This window comes from Microcaecilia unicolor, chromosome 10, assembly GCF_901765095.1.
Source record: "Microcaecilia unicolor chromosome 10, aMicUni1.1, whole genome shotgun sequence".
NCBI classification, from domain to species: domain Eukaryota; kingdom Metazoa; phylum Chordata; class Amphibia; order Gymnophiona; family Siphonopidae; genus Microcaecilia; species Microcaecilia unicolor.
In genome coordinates, this window is record NC_044040.1 from 77,995,246 (window position 1) to 78,007,501 (window position 12,256).

Here is a 12,256-nt window from a genome sequence, read left to right on the forward strand (position 1 = left end):
TGACAAGTGATGTACTACAAGTTTATTTCTCGCATCATGTCATGTTTCTCTTTATGCCTTGCTTCAGGCTGCACAAATGGATCAGAAACCAATGGAGCACAGAAAGTAATTTTAAACAACTTCAGGCTTATGTATACATGGTTACATGGCTTCTCTGTGCTTCTTTGAAGAAATTGCTTGTGTACTTTCTGGAGTTCCTTATACAACTACTGAGTCATCCCATTTAGACATACTGTAAGAAGATATGAATTGTATCATTCAACATTATAACTCTAAATTATCACTCAGCTAGCCAGCATATCAAGGCACAGCTTTTTAATGTATGTATTCATTCTCTTTTTGAGCACCTGAATGAGAAGAGGGCCTTATAGAATGGGAAGCATGCACACAGATGCTCCATTAAGGCCCCATGGCACTACACTGAGTGCAATGTAAAGGATGATTGTTCCCTAAAAGGTTTAATAGAAGGGTTAATGAGAAGACAAATCAACATTTAAAAGTAAGGGAGGAAGGGCACAACAAGGGAGAGTGCTATAGAAATGATTTGTAGTAGTAGTAGTAGTACTGGAGAAAGGAGAACACATGTGAGATAGAAAGCAAGAGACAAAGGGAGGAAAGTAGGAACAGGGATGAAGAACACTGGAAGGGCCTGATATTCATGGCGAGGTGGTGAGAATCACACGCTACATTTCAGTGCCACCACTATTTTCTCGGAAAAGACAAGCTATGTCACCTATCCTGCAACTAGTAGTAGTTCATCAGCAGGCAGAGGGCAGAAACTAAAGTATGTTGTATTAACAATTATGTAAAAATTGGACATAATTAGCTTGGCAAAGGAAAAGCACAAATTAAATGTGGGCTCATTGTTATCTGCAGTATCAAGGCACAAAAGGTAGAGTTACTAAAGTTTGCGACACATTCTGAGATAAGCAAAGCTATTGATTAATGTTATATGCTGCATAAATCAAAATATGGAACAGTTACAGAAAATAATGTGTTGTATGAATGGCTCATCTCCAGTTTGTGGCCCAGTGGTGATCAAAAATGCAGAAGAAATGAAAATTACCAAGGCCTGCAATTTTTCAGATGGGTGGTTGTCTCTCTTAAAAGCGTTCCATGATATCAGAAGGTAAATCACAACCTCATCAACCTACCACTCAGAAACACCATAAAATCAGCACGATCATACCTAAACCTCCACTACCCAAGCAGCAAAGGACTCAAATACAAATCCACCTATGCAACCAGCTTTTCCTACCTGAGCGCACAATTGTGGAATGCACTACCAAAAGCAGTAAAAACCACACTCGATCACATGAATTTCCGGAAAGCACTAAAAACAGAACTGTTCAGAAGGGCATACCCCACCGACCCAACATAAAAAACATTTGCGACACAACGTAACCAAAGATCGTAATGGACGTATCCTAACTCTTCCTTTCCCTCACTAAGTTCTCCCCAATTGTCTTTACCATACTCTAGCATATCTCACTCTACCATAATATCACCTTGATATTACTTGCAACTTATATTTGTTCACACTGAAATCGGTTAACACCGATTACGATACTATGTAACCCACATTGAGCCTGCAATGAGGTGGGAAAATGTGAGATACAAATGTAACAAATAATAATAATAACAAAAATAATAATAACAAAAAAAACGGGAAATTGTTCACAAGTTTGATATAACCCTAGAGCAGATCTATAGTTATGATAAAAATGGGTTCAGTAATGGGAGGTGGGGGAGTTTTCAGAGTGTGAATATATGAAAGGGGAAGTATGTGAGTATGTATGGGGATAGACTTTTTAGGGGAATGGGAATCAGTAGCATGTGTGGGGGACAGGGTATGCATGTAAAGGGAAAAGTGAGATATAAACAATATATAGGGGCAGGGGGGTTGAGTGGATGAGTAGCCTAGTGGTTAGCATGGCTTCAATTCTATTGCCTCAGGTATAAACTTAGATCATAAGCCTTCCAGGGTCAGGAAAATATCTACTCTACTGCATGTGTCTTATCTTAACTTACTAATGAAAAGGCATGAGTTAAACCAAAATAAATTAATAATAGCCATGTCATGTGTGTTCTGCCCCCATTGCATGGGGTAGCTTGTGCTGCCTGTTTGTGACAGATTACATGTCTTTTAGAGCTTTGTTACTACTTGCCTCTGGGAATGCTAGGAGGAGCAGGATTCCACCTCCCTCTGATTGCTACCTGTGAGAAAACTGAGAGAGATGAAAGCTTTGCCTAGGTCATAAATCCAGCCTGCAGAGGGCCCCAGACCCTCCATGCAGAGGCAGTAAACTGCTGCTTGTTTTTTCTTTTTCTTCTCAGGGTAGAAATTCATAGTGATTTTCTTTTACCTGTGCAGTTGCTGTGCCTGTTGATTTCAGTGTCCAAATTACCAGGCACTGCTAATTCTTCCTCTCAGGCAGAGGGGCTGATCACATACATGGACTCACTCTATTTGTACAGAATTCCTAATCCATCTCAATGCAACTGTAAGTGAATGATTTTTTAATCTTGTCATCAACTGTACTAAATAAAGAATGGATAAAGGATTGGAGTTTATTCTTGGTGACTAGCAGCCTCTTGTTTAACTCTTTGGATGTACAGAGCCAAAATTAACACCTTGTAGAGGGCAAAATAGTGAAACAAATCACTTCTTCGTTACTGTGTTATGAGAAGATTCTTCATGTGACAGCCTCAGTGGTTTCAGTGAGAGATAATTGCTTCAGAGATCAGTCAAAGTGTGGAAGATTGCCTGATGATTAGCTTTGATTGTGTGAGAACTGACAGGATTGAAATGTGATTCATATAAATTAATTTGATAATTCAAAAGTTAGAAGATGGATGTGTGATCAGAAACTGAAAGGAAAGTGTAAGACAGCAAAAGCTGAACAGAGTTAAAAGCTAAGTGTGTGTCAGTATTATTTGATGTGATATGTATGGGTGATATATGTAATTGGTTTTGTTTTCTTTGGTATGGAAGTTTCTGTTAGAGCTGTCCTATAACAAATGGATTTCTTTTATGTTAGAATATTGTTGTATGTTATTTGTATGTTAAAGATATTATTATGTGTCATTTATATTTTAAAGATGTAAAACATTCTGATTTGCTATGTAAGAAGTAACGGTATAGTAAGTAAATAAATAAACGATAAATGATATAAAGAATTCCTTGAGTAGCCCTCCCGTTGCCTGGTAACAAACATTGTATCAATTTTGGCACAGCCAAGCTATGTCAGTGCTCAGAGCTTAGATGACAGGTGAAGGCTGATATAGAGAATGCTACACCCACAGTATGGGAAATCCCTGAAAGCAGAAAAAAGCTCACAAGACTTCAATGACTATATAGGGAAAAAATGTCTTAGGGAAAAAGAAAAGAGAGAAGCAAACAGGATGCTAGGAATTATTAGGAAAGGGGTGGTGAATAAGTTAAAAACTATTATAATGCCTCTGTATCGCTCCAAGGTGCGACTGCACCTTGAGTATTGTGTTCAGTTCTGATCGCTATATATCAAAAAGATATAGTGGAATTAGAAAAGGTTCAAAGAAGAGCAACCAAAATGATAAAGGGGATGGAACTCCTCTCGTGTGAGAAAAAACTAAAAAGGTTAGGGTTCTTTAGCTTAGAAAAGAGATGGATGAGTGGAGATATGATTGAGGTCTACAAAATCCTGAGTGGTGTAGAACGAATAGAAGTAAATTTATTTTTTACTCGTTCCAAAAGTACAAAGACTAGGGGACACTCAAGGAAGTTACATGGAAATACTTTTAAAACAAATAGGAGGAAATATTTTTTCACACAGCTAATAGTTAAGCTCTGGAACTCTGACAGAGGATGTAATAACAGTGGTCAGTGTATCTGGGTTTAAAAATGGTTTGGACAAGTTCCTGGAGGAAAAGTCCATAGTGTGCAATTGAGACAGACATGGGGAAGCAACTGCTTGCTCTGGGATTTTTAGCATGGAATGTTGCCATAATTTGGGTTTCGGCCAGGTACTTGTGTCCTGGCTTGGTCACTGTTGGAAACAGGATACTGGGCTAGATAAACCATTGGTCTGACCCAGTACGGCTACTCTTATGTTCTTATATATAAGCTCACAGAGAAGTCCTTATAGAAGTACAATGCAGACAGATAGGAACATCTGTCTAACTTAAAAAGAAAATGGCAACAAGTTGAATAACTTATAGAGTGTCTGAATCCATTAGGAGTGGCCTAGTGGTTAGGGTGGTGGACTTTGGTCCTGAGGAACTGAGTTCGATTCCCACTTCAGGCACAGGCAGCTCCTTGTGACTCTGGGCAAGTCACTTAACCCTCCATTGCCCCAAGTAAGCCGCATTGAGCCTGCCATGAGTGGGGAAAGCGCGGGGTACAAATGTAATAAAAATAAATAAATAAATTATAAAAAACCAGTTACCTTATAGTGCAATTACAAGCCAGCTTTATAGATTACCAGTTAGCAGCAGAGAATTATCTCAAGTTCTTAGTACAAATACTGAAGATAGCTTGCATGAGTAGTCTTCAAGACAGCCTGCATCAAATGCATCACAAAATAGTAACAGATGCAATTAAAAAGGCAGAATCAAACAGAGAGACTCTCAGAATTGACACTTCAAAACACTGATTTTTCAAGGCATACTTTCAATCGCTTCTTAAGGTCACATAGAAGAAGCTACTCATGCAAGTCCACAACCAGCTCGGCTGCCATATGAGTAAGGGCGAATGCAGAGGCCACTAAATCATGTGCTTCCTATAGTCAGCGGGAAGCAGCCCCAAAGCTAGAGAAACTTAAACTAGAAGAAGAGGGAAAGAAAGCAGCTGCTAATGCTTCTGCACCACCACCACTGCCACTGACTGCTGCCACCTCTGCACACAGGAAGGTGGAGTTAGACATTGCCATGAAACTACTGCATCAAGAGACAGAAGCTACTGCCATTGAGGCTGAAGCCAAGGCCCTTGAAGGAGCTAAAAGACCAGATGGTGGGGAGAACCAGCTTAGTCACATTACCTCCAAAGATCCTGCTCAGTGAGCTAAAGACTAAGTGATGACTCATGCCTCAGTGCTCAATAGTGCACAATCACAAGCAGACTCAGAGGTGTCCTCAGATTCTGAGGAAGCAAGTCCCCTTTTGCTAGGGGTTATCTTGCCTAAAAGAAGCAAGCCTAAGGTCAAACATTTCATGGAAGCTAACCGTCACAACAGTGATCCATGTGCTTGTATGAAGATGGATGCACTATCACTGGCTTACACTTCAGGTATACGTAACACCACCTGAAACGTCAGAAAAAGAAGATCTAGTAAGGTATCTGGCTTAAAAAGAACTAGGGGGCACAAAGCTTACCCAGTGTTATGATTCTACTGAGACAGGCAGGGGAATGACTGGGACTTGCTTCTGATTGGCCTGTCAGGGATTGAGCTGATGTCTGAAGTAGCAGACGTCAGAAGTCAGACCTTATTTAAACTTATCTCTCCCTACAGTGGATGCTCTAGCGTTATTTCCTCTCAGCTGAGCTCCGGTTCTCTTGCTTAGTCTGTGCTCGTGGCACAGAGTGTATTCTTTGGAGTTTGCTTCCTCTTCTCTTTGTTTGTGGTCTTTGTGTGTGCTGGTTGTAACCAGCGTTTCCTTGATTGTTTCACTGCAGTGCAGCTGGGTCTGTTGTCTCTCCTCTGCCTCATTTCTCCCTGCCTGGCTGTGGTGTTGATTTGTCCGTGGTAAGCTCGTTCATGCTTTGTTTGTTTCCCTCAACTCTGCTTTAACCCTTTATTTGCAGTGTTTGGTATTTGTCTTTTGTGAACCCTGTCTCTTTTAGGCAGCCTTTCTGTCCATGGTAAGCTTGTTCCTGCTTTGCTTGTTTAAGCTTCCCCCTACTCTGCATTAACCCTTTATGTGCAGTGCTTGATAGTTGTCTTTCGTGAGACCTGACTCTTTTAGGCAGCCTTTCTCTGGTATCTGCTTTAACCCTTTCAGTTCTCTTGTGTGCCCTGCTTCTTTCCTGTCCTTATATTTGAAAGCAACCTTTCTCTGTAGTCTGCTTTTGCTTGTTATTTTGCTATGGCCCTTTTCTTGTGTGTGTATTTGAAGGCAGTCCTTCCCTCTGTTCTGCTTTTACTCTGGGTGCCCTGTGTTTGTTATTTGACTTTGGGGAGCTCCGTCCTCCTTTTCTGCTGCAGTTAGTTAGAAGCTGCCTTTTCTTTCTGTCTGCTTCTGCCCTTGGCGTACTGTATTTGTTTTGGCCCTGGTGAGTCCTGGCCCTCCTCCACCTGCGGAAGTCTAGCAGCCTTTTCCTTCAGTCTGTTTTTCCTGCTTAGCCATTTCTGTGGAGCTTCGCTCTTTTAGGTTCCGAGTCTATAGTGTCCTGCTCTGACCCTGGCTTTCCCTTTTTCTCTGTGGGCTCTACCCTCCACTACCTGGGTTACTGTGTAGCCTTTGTTTGTATTCTCTCCCTCTGGTTGTAGTCTGTATCCGCCAGTTTGGTCTGTCACCCTTCCCTTTGTGTCACTGCCTGGTGCTGTGTGCACTGCTTGAGCTCCAGTCCCTTCTGGGACCCTTCGTTGTTCTTTTCCCTTCCCTAGTGTATGATTCGGTTCCAGTTCGGCCTTGCAGCACGTACACTTGGACTCTGTAAGAGTGGGTTCCCAATCGGCCTTGTGGCCTGCCTGAGTGGTCTATTTCCCTTTTCTGGTGGTGCTTGATGACTTTCCTGAGTGTACGGGGCTTTGAGGCCTGTGGTATTACATAGCGCCTGTTTGGTCTACCCTAGGCCTTGGCCAAGGTCATTCCTAAGCCTCGGCCTGGGCACAAGGGCTCACGATCAGATTAACACCCAGTTCAATGAATGTCCCGAGTGCTACAGGGGTGGAAATCTGGCTTCAAAAATGCTATTGAAGTTCACTCCAAAGCAAGAAATGAACATGATGTTGAATTGGCTGGGAAAGGAATCAGGATCAACCACACCATCTGATTGTCCTCCTACTGTAGACAAAGTAAAGAATCTAAATCGAAAGTGTCCTATGCACAAAAAAAAACATCATCCTCTCAAAAAATGCTGAGAGTTTAAGAAGAATCCCTTGAAGCAGTGCAAAGAATAATTTGAAAAAAAAAGAATTTGCTACAGATGTTGCTTTTAAAACAATCATATGGCTAAAGATTGAAAAGCCAATCATACCCCCTATTCATATGTATTAGATCAGATATATACACATCAATCTCAACTTTTTAAAATGTGCATGCAAGACCTATGTGTAAACGCATCTAAATTGAGAGCTCCCAAAACAACCACTTAAGTCAACAAATTAGAGACTGAAGCTTGCTTGGCTGATGTATGAAGGTGCAATTTTAATTTTTTCAGCAGGGGCCCCACACATTTGCAAAATGTTATAGTGTGCAAAAATGATGGCATTTCAGCCTTTTGCATAAATTTTACATGTAGTGCCCCCCTTTTTAAAAATTTATTACAAAAAAGTCTTGTAATAAAATTTTATTTAAATTTAACATTTAGGACCTGCTGCTTATTAGCATTGAGGTTTGCAAACAATAATTTAATTAAAGTTTTGCAGGCCCACTTTTCCAACAAAATAATTCTACCTCAATGAGAAGCAGCAGTGGCGTAAGATCACATTCTGGGTTGTCAAACACAAATTTTCAGAAAGCTTCTTTAGTAGCAGGCAAGAAAAAGGGAGAAGAATCCTCACTCACCAGCTGGATAAAACTGTAAGCCTTTACCGAGGCTGGCTGGAGGTAGGGATGGCAAAGACAGAACTTACCTCCAGCAGTTTTAGCAGGCTGCCTCCCAACTTTCTTCAATCAAATTACACAATTGGGCCCAGCATCGAGCAGATCGTCTCCTACTGCCACGTGGCTAGTTCTTGCAATAAGGGCTGTGAAATCATGTAAATCTTATACTGAAGCTTTGCTCTATGGCAGCAGGAGATGATGCGCTTAAGTACTTCTCCTGCTGCCAGGTCAGATTGATTAATTTTCTTTGAAAAAAGGAGGTTGGCAGGCAGTACAGAAACGTTGTTAGAGAGGAGTAAAGTGTTTGACGTGCTTTTTCTCTGTCCCTGCAGTTTTGGAGGGCTGGTAAGACCAACACAAGGGTATCTTATACCCTAGGAAAACTTCCAGCTTTGTGCACCCCACCCCACTGACTATATATACAGTAATATAGTAAATGACAGCATATAATGACCAAATATCCACAGGAGGAACACATTTTTTCTCTGAAGGAAAAGTATACTTTATTGACCACAAGTGATGGCTAAATGAATCCCAGTTTGCAGAAAGAACAGGTTTTGTTAAAGCATATGATAGAATCTGCCCCATCTGTACAATGATGTGGTATAGAAGGAGGAATGGAAAAAGAATATTGCAGTTTGTGCACTTTCTCGCATAAAAGTCTGCTAATGAAGTGGAAGAAGGAAGAGTTGCTAGATTTAAGCCTGAAGAATCATTGCAAATGAGAGAACCAAAAATAGAATGAAGTTCTCTTGCTGGGTTGGTAGACTTAATAATTCAGGCTTCTGAAGATGATAAATAAATTGTTGATGCCTAATGTGACAAAAATGAAGATTGGAAGGTAATCTGAATTTTCTCCAGTGATGTTCAGCCTGTTGAAACTCATGCTTCAGAAGCCAAAGACCACTGGAATTCTGCAAACTGGAATTCATTTCACCCTCAAACGATAGTTTCTTTGAGTAAGGCATTGACATCAATAAGAATTACTTTTTGTTCCTTAAATCCACTTCCATCAGCTTGGATCAAATTGTCTAATCTGCAGTTATCCCCCTTTTTATTATCCTTGGTTAACTTTAGTCTAATGCTTGCTCAAGCTCCCCTGGATTGGAAAGTACCAGCTGACAAACCCCATTAACTACAGACCCATTTCCAACTTGTGCTTCATATCAAAGGTAGTTGAGAAAGTTGTATTTTACAGCTTAATCACTTTGTAGAGCAAAAACTAGTTTTACATCCTAGACAATTGGGTTTTAGGGCTGCTTGCAGTAATGATACCATTCTAACATCTGTTCTTAGTAAAGTAAGGTCAAACCTGGATAATCACTATTTAACTTTTGCAGTTTCTTTGGATCTCTCTGCAGCATTCGATTTGGTAGATCATTCGTTGCTTCTTCTGCAGTTAGAATTTCTGAGGATTTCTGATACTGTGCTACAATAAGTACATAACTATTGTCATACTGGGAAAGACCAAAGGTCCATCAAGCCCAGCATCCTGTTTCCAACAGTGGCCAATCCAGGTCACAAATACCTGGCAAGATCCCAAAAAAGTACAAAATATTCTATACTGCTTATCCCAGAAATAGTGGATTTCCCCTCAAGTCCATTTAATAATGGTCTATGGACTTTTTCTTTAGGAAGCCATCCAAACCTTTTTTTAAACTCTGCTAAGTTAACCACCTTTACCACGTTCTCTGGCAATGAATTCCAGAGTTTAATTACACGTTGAGTGAAGAAACATTTTCTATGATTCGTTTTAAATTTACTACATTGTAGCTTCATCGCATGCCCCCTAATCCTAGTATTTTTGGAAAGCGTAAACAGACGCTTCACATCTACCCATTCCACTCCACTCATTATTTTATAGACCTCTATCATATCTTCAGTCAGCCACCTTTTCTCCAAGCTGAAGAGCCCTAGCCACTTTAGCCTTTCCTCATAGGAAAGTCGTCCCATCCCCTTTATCATTTTTGTCATCCTTCTCTGCACCTTTTCTAATTCCACTAAGAGGCTCATTTTCAAAAGAGAAGGACGCACATATTTCGACACAAATTGGAAGACAGGCGTCCTTCTCCCAGGGGCATCCAAATCGGTATAAAAGAAACCCGATTTTGGACATCCCCAACTGCTTTCCGTTGCAGGGACGGCCAAAGTTCAAGGGGGCGTAGCGAAGGCAGGACTTGGGCATGCCTAACACATGGATGTCCTCGACCCATAATGGAAAAAAAAGGACATCCCTGACGAGCATTTGGACAACTTTATCTGGTCCTGTTTTTCTTACAACCGAGGCACAAAAAGGTGGCCAAAATGACCAGATGACCACTGGAGAGAATCAGGGATGACCTCCCCTTACTCCCCCAGTGGTCACTAACCCCCTCCCACCCTCAAAAAACATCTTTAAAAATATTTTGTGCCAGCCTCAGATGTCATACTCAGCTCCATCACAGCAGTATGCAGGTACCTGGAGCAGTTTTAGTGGGTGCAGTGCACTTCAGGCAGGCTGACCCAGGCCCATCCCCCTCCCTACCTGTTGCGTTTGTGGAGGAAACAGCGAGCCTTCCAAAACCCACCAGAAGTCCACTGTACTGACATCTAGGTGCCCCCCTTCACCCATAAGTGCTATGGTAGTGGTGTACAGTTGTGGGTAGTGGGTTTTGGGGGGGGGAGTTGGGGGGCTCAGGAGACAAGGTAAGGGAGTTATGTTCCTGGGAGCATTTTATGAAGTCCACTGCAATGCCCCCTAGGTGCCCAGTTAGTGTCTTGGCATGTAAGGGGGACCAGTGCACTACAAATGCTGGCTCCTCCCATGACCAAAGGGCTTGCATTTGGTCATTTCTGAGATGGGTATCCTTGGTTTCCATTATCGCCGAAAATCTGAAACGACCAAGTCTAGAGACGACCATCTCTAAGGATGACCAAAATTTCAAGATTTGGGCGTCCCCGACCATATTATGGAAACGAAAGATGGACGTCCATCTTGTTTCGATAATACAGGTTTCCCTGCCTCTCCATAGGGACATTTTGCAAGGACGTCCTCAACATAACTTGAGAGTCCCTTTCAATTATGCCCCTCCACATCTTTCTTGAGATATAGCGACCAGAATTGAACACAATATTCGAGGTGCAGTTGCACCATGGTGCGATACAAAGGCGTTATAACATCCTTATTTTTGTTTTCCATTCCTTTCCTAATAATACCTAACATTCTATTTGCTTTCTTAGCTGCAGCAGCACACTGAGCAGCAGGTTTCAACATATCATCAATGACAACACCTAGATCCCTTTTTTGGTCTGTGACTCCTAACGTGGAACCTTGCATGACGTAACTATAATTTGGGCTCCTCTTTCCCACATGCATCACTTTGCACTTGCTCACATTAAACGTCATCTGCCATTTAGATGCCCAGTCTCGTAAGGTCCACTTGTAATTTTTCACAATACTCCCGCGGTTTATCGATTTTGAATAACTTTGTGTCATCAGCAAATTTAATTACCTCACTAGTTACTCCCATCTCTAGGTCATTTATAAATATGTTAAAAAGCAGCGGTCCCAGCACAGACCTCTGGGGAACCCCACTAACTACACTACTCCACTGACTGTTCTTTTTTTTGTTACATTTAATCACTCTGTTTCTTCTACTAAATGTAGAGTTCCACAGGAATCTATCTATCCTCTCTCTCCTCTTTTGTTCAGTATTTAAGTCCTTTAGCCACTCTTATTCAAGAGTTCTGTATTTCTTTTCATATATATGCTGATGACATTCTATTGCTCTATAAGGTTCATCCTCTCAATCAAGATCTCCTCCCTCTCCAATGCTGCTTATGTGCAATTGCCCAGTGGCTCACAGACCACCGTCTTGTGCTGAACCATGGCAACCCGGTAGCTTGTTGGTTAACTGGTCATCTTTTGATCGATTACACCAGTAGATAATTTTTTATATTTAGGAGTACTTCTTGATTCTAATATTTCTTTTGAGCCTCAAGTTTCTGCACTCTGTAAATCACAGTTTTTTCTACTATGACTGTTGAGATCTGTTCGTTCTTTTTTTGATCATGATCACCTTCATTCTTTAAATCTCTCTTACGACTTGCTTAGATTACTGTAATATTATTAATTTGGGTATTTCTAATTCATTACTTAAACAACTGCAAACATTACAGAATACGACCATATGCTTTCTTTGTCATTTGCAAAAATTTGATCATGTTTCACCTGCTTTGAAAGACCATCATTGGTTGCCGGTTCCTTACGGTATTCATTACAAAACATTGTTATTGGTTCTTAAAACCTTCCACCAGGATACCCCATATATCTTTCCTCACTATTCCACACTCTTCACCTCCTGTCTTGCGCTCAATTAATGACCATTGTATAGTCCTTCCAGGGACCCATGTATCTCAAATGGAAGCCATACGTTATAGTACCTTCTTCTTTATGGTGCAACATTTGTGGAACTCTATGCCCTTGCCTTTGTGTGGTGAACTCAATGTTAAGAAATTTAAGGTGCTTCTG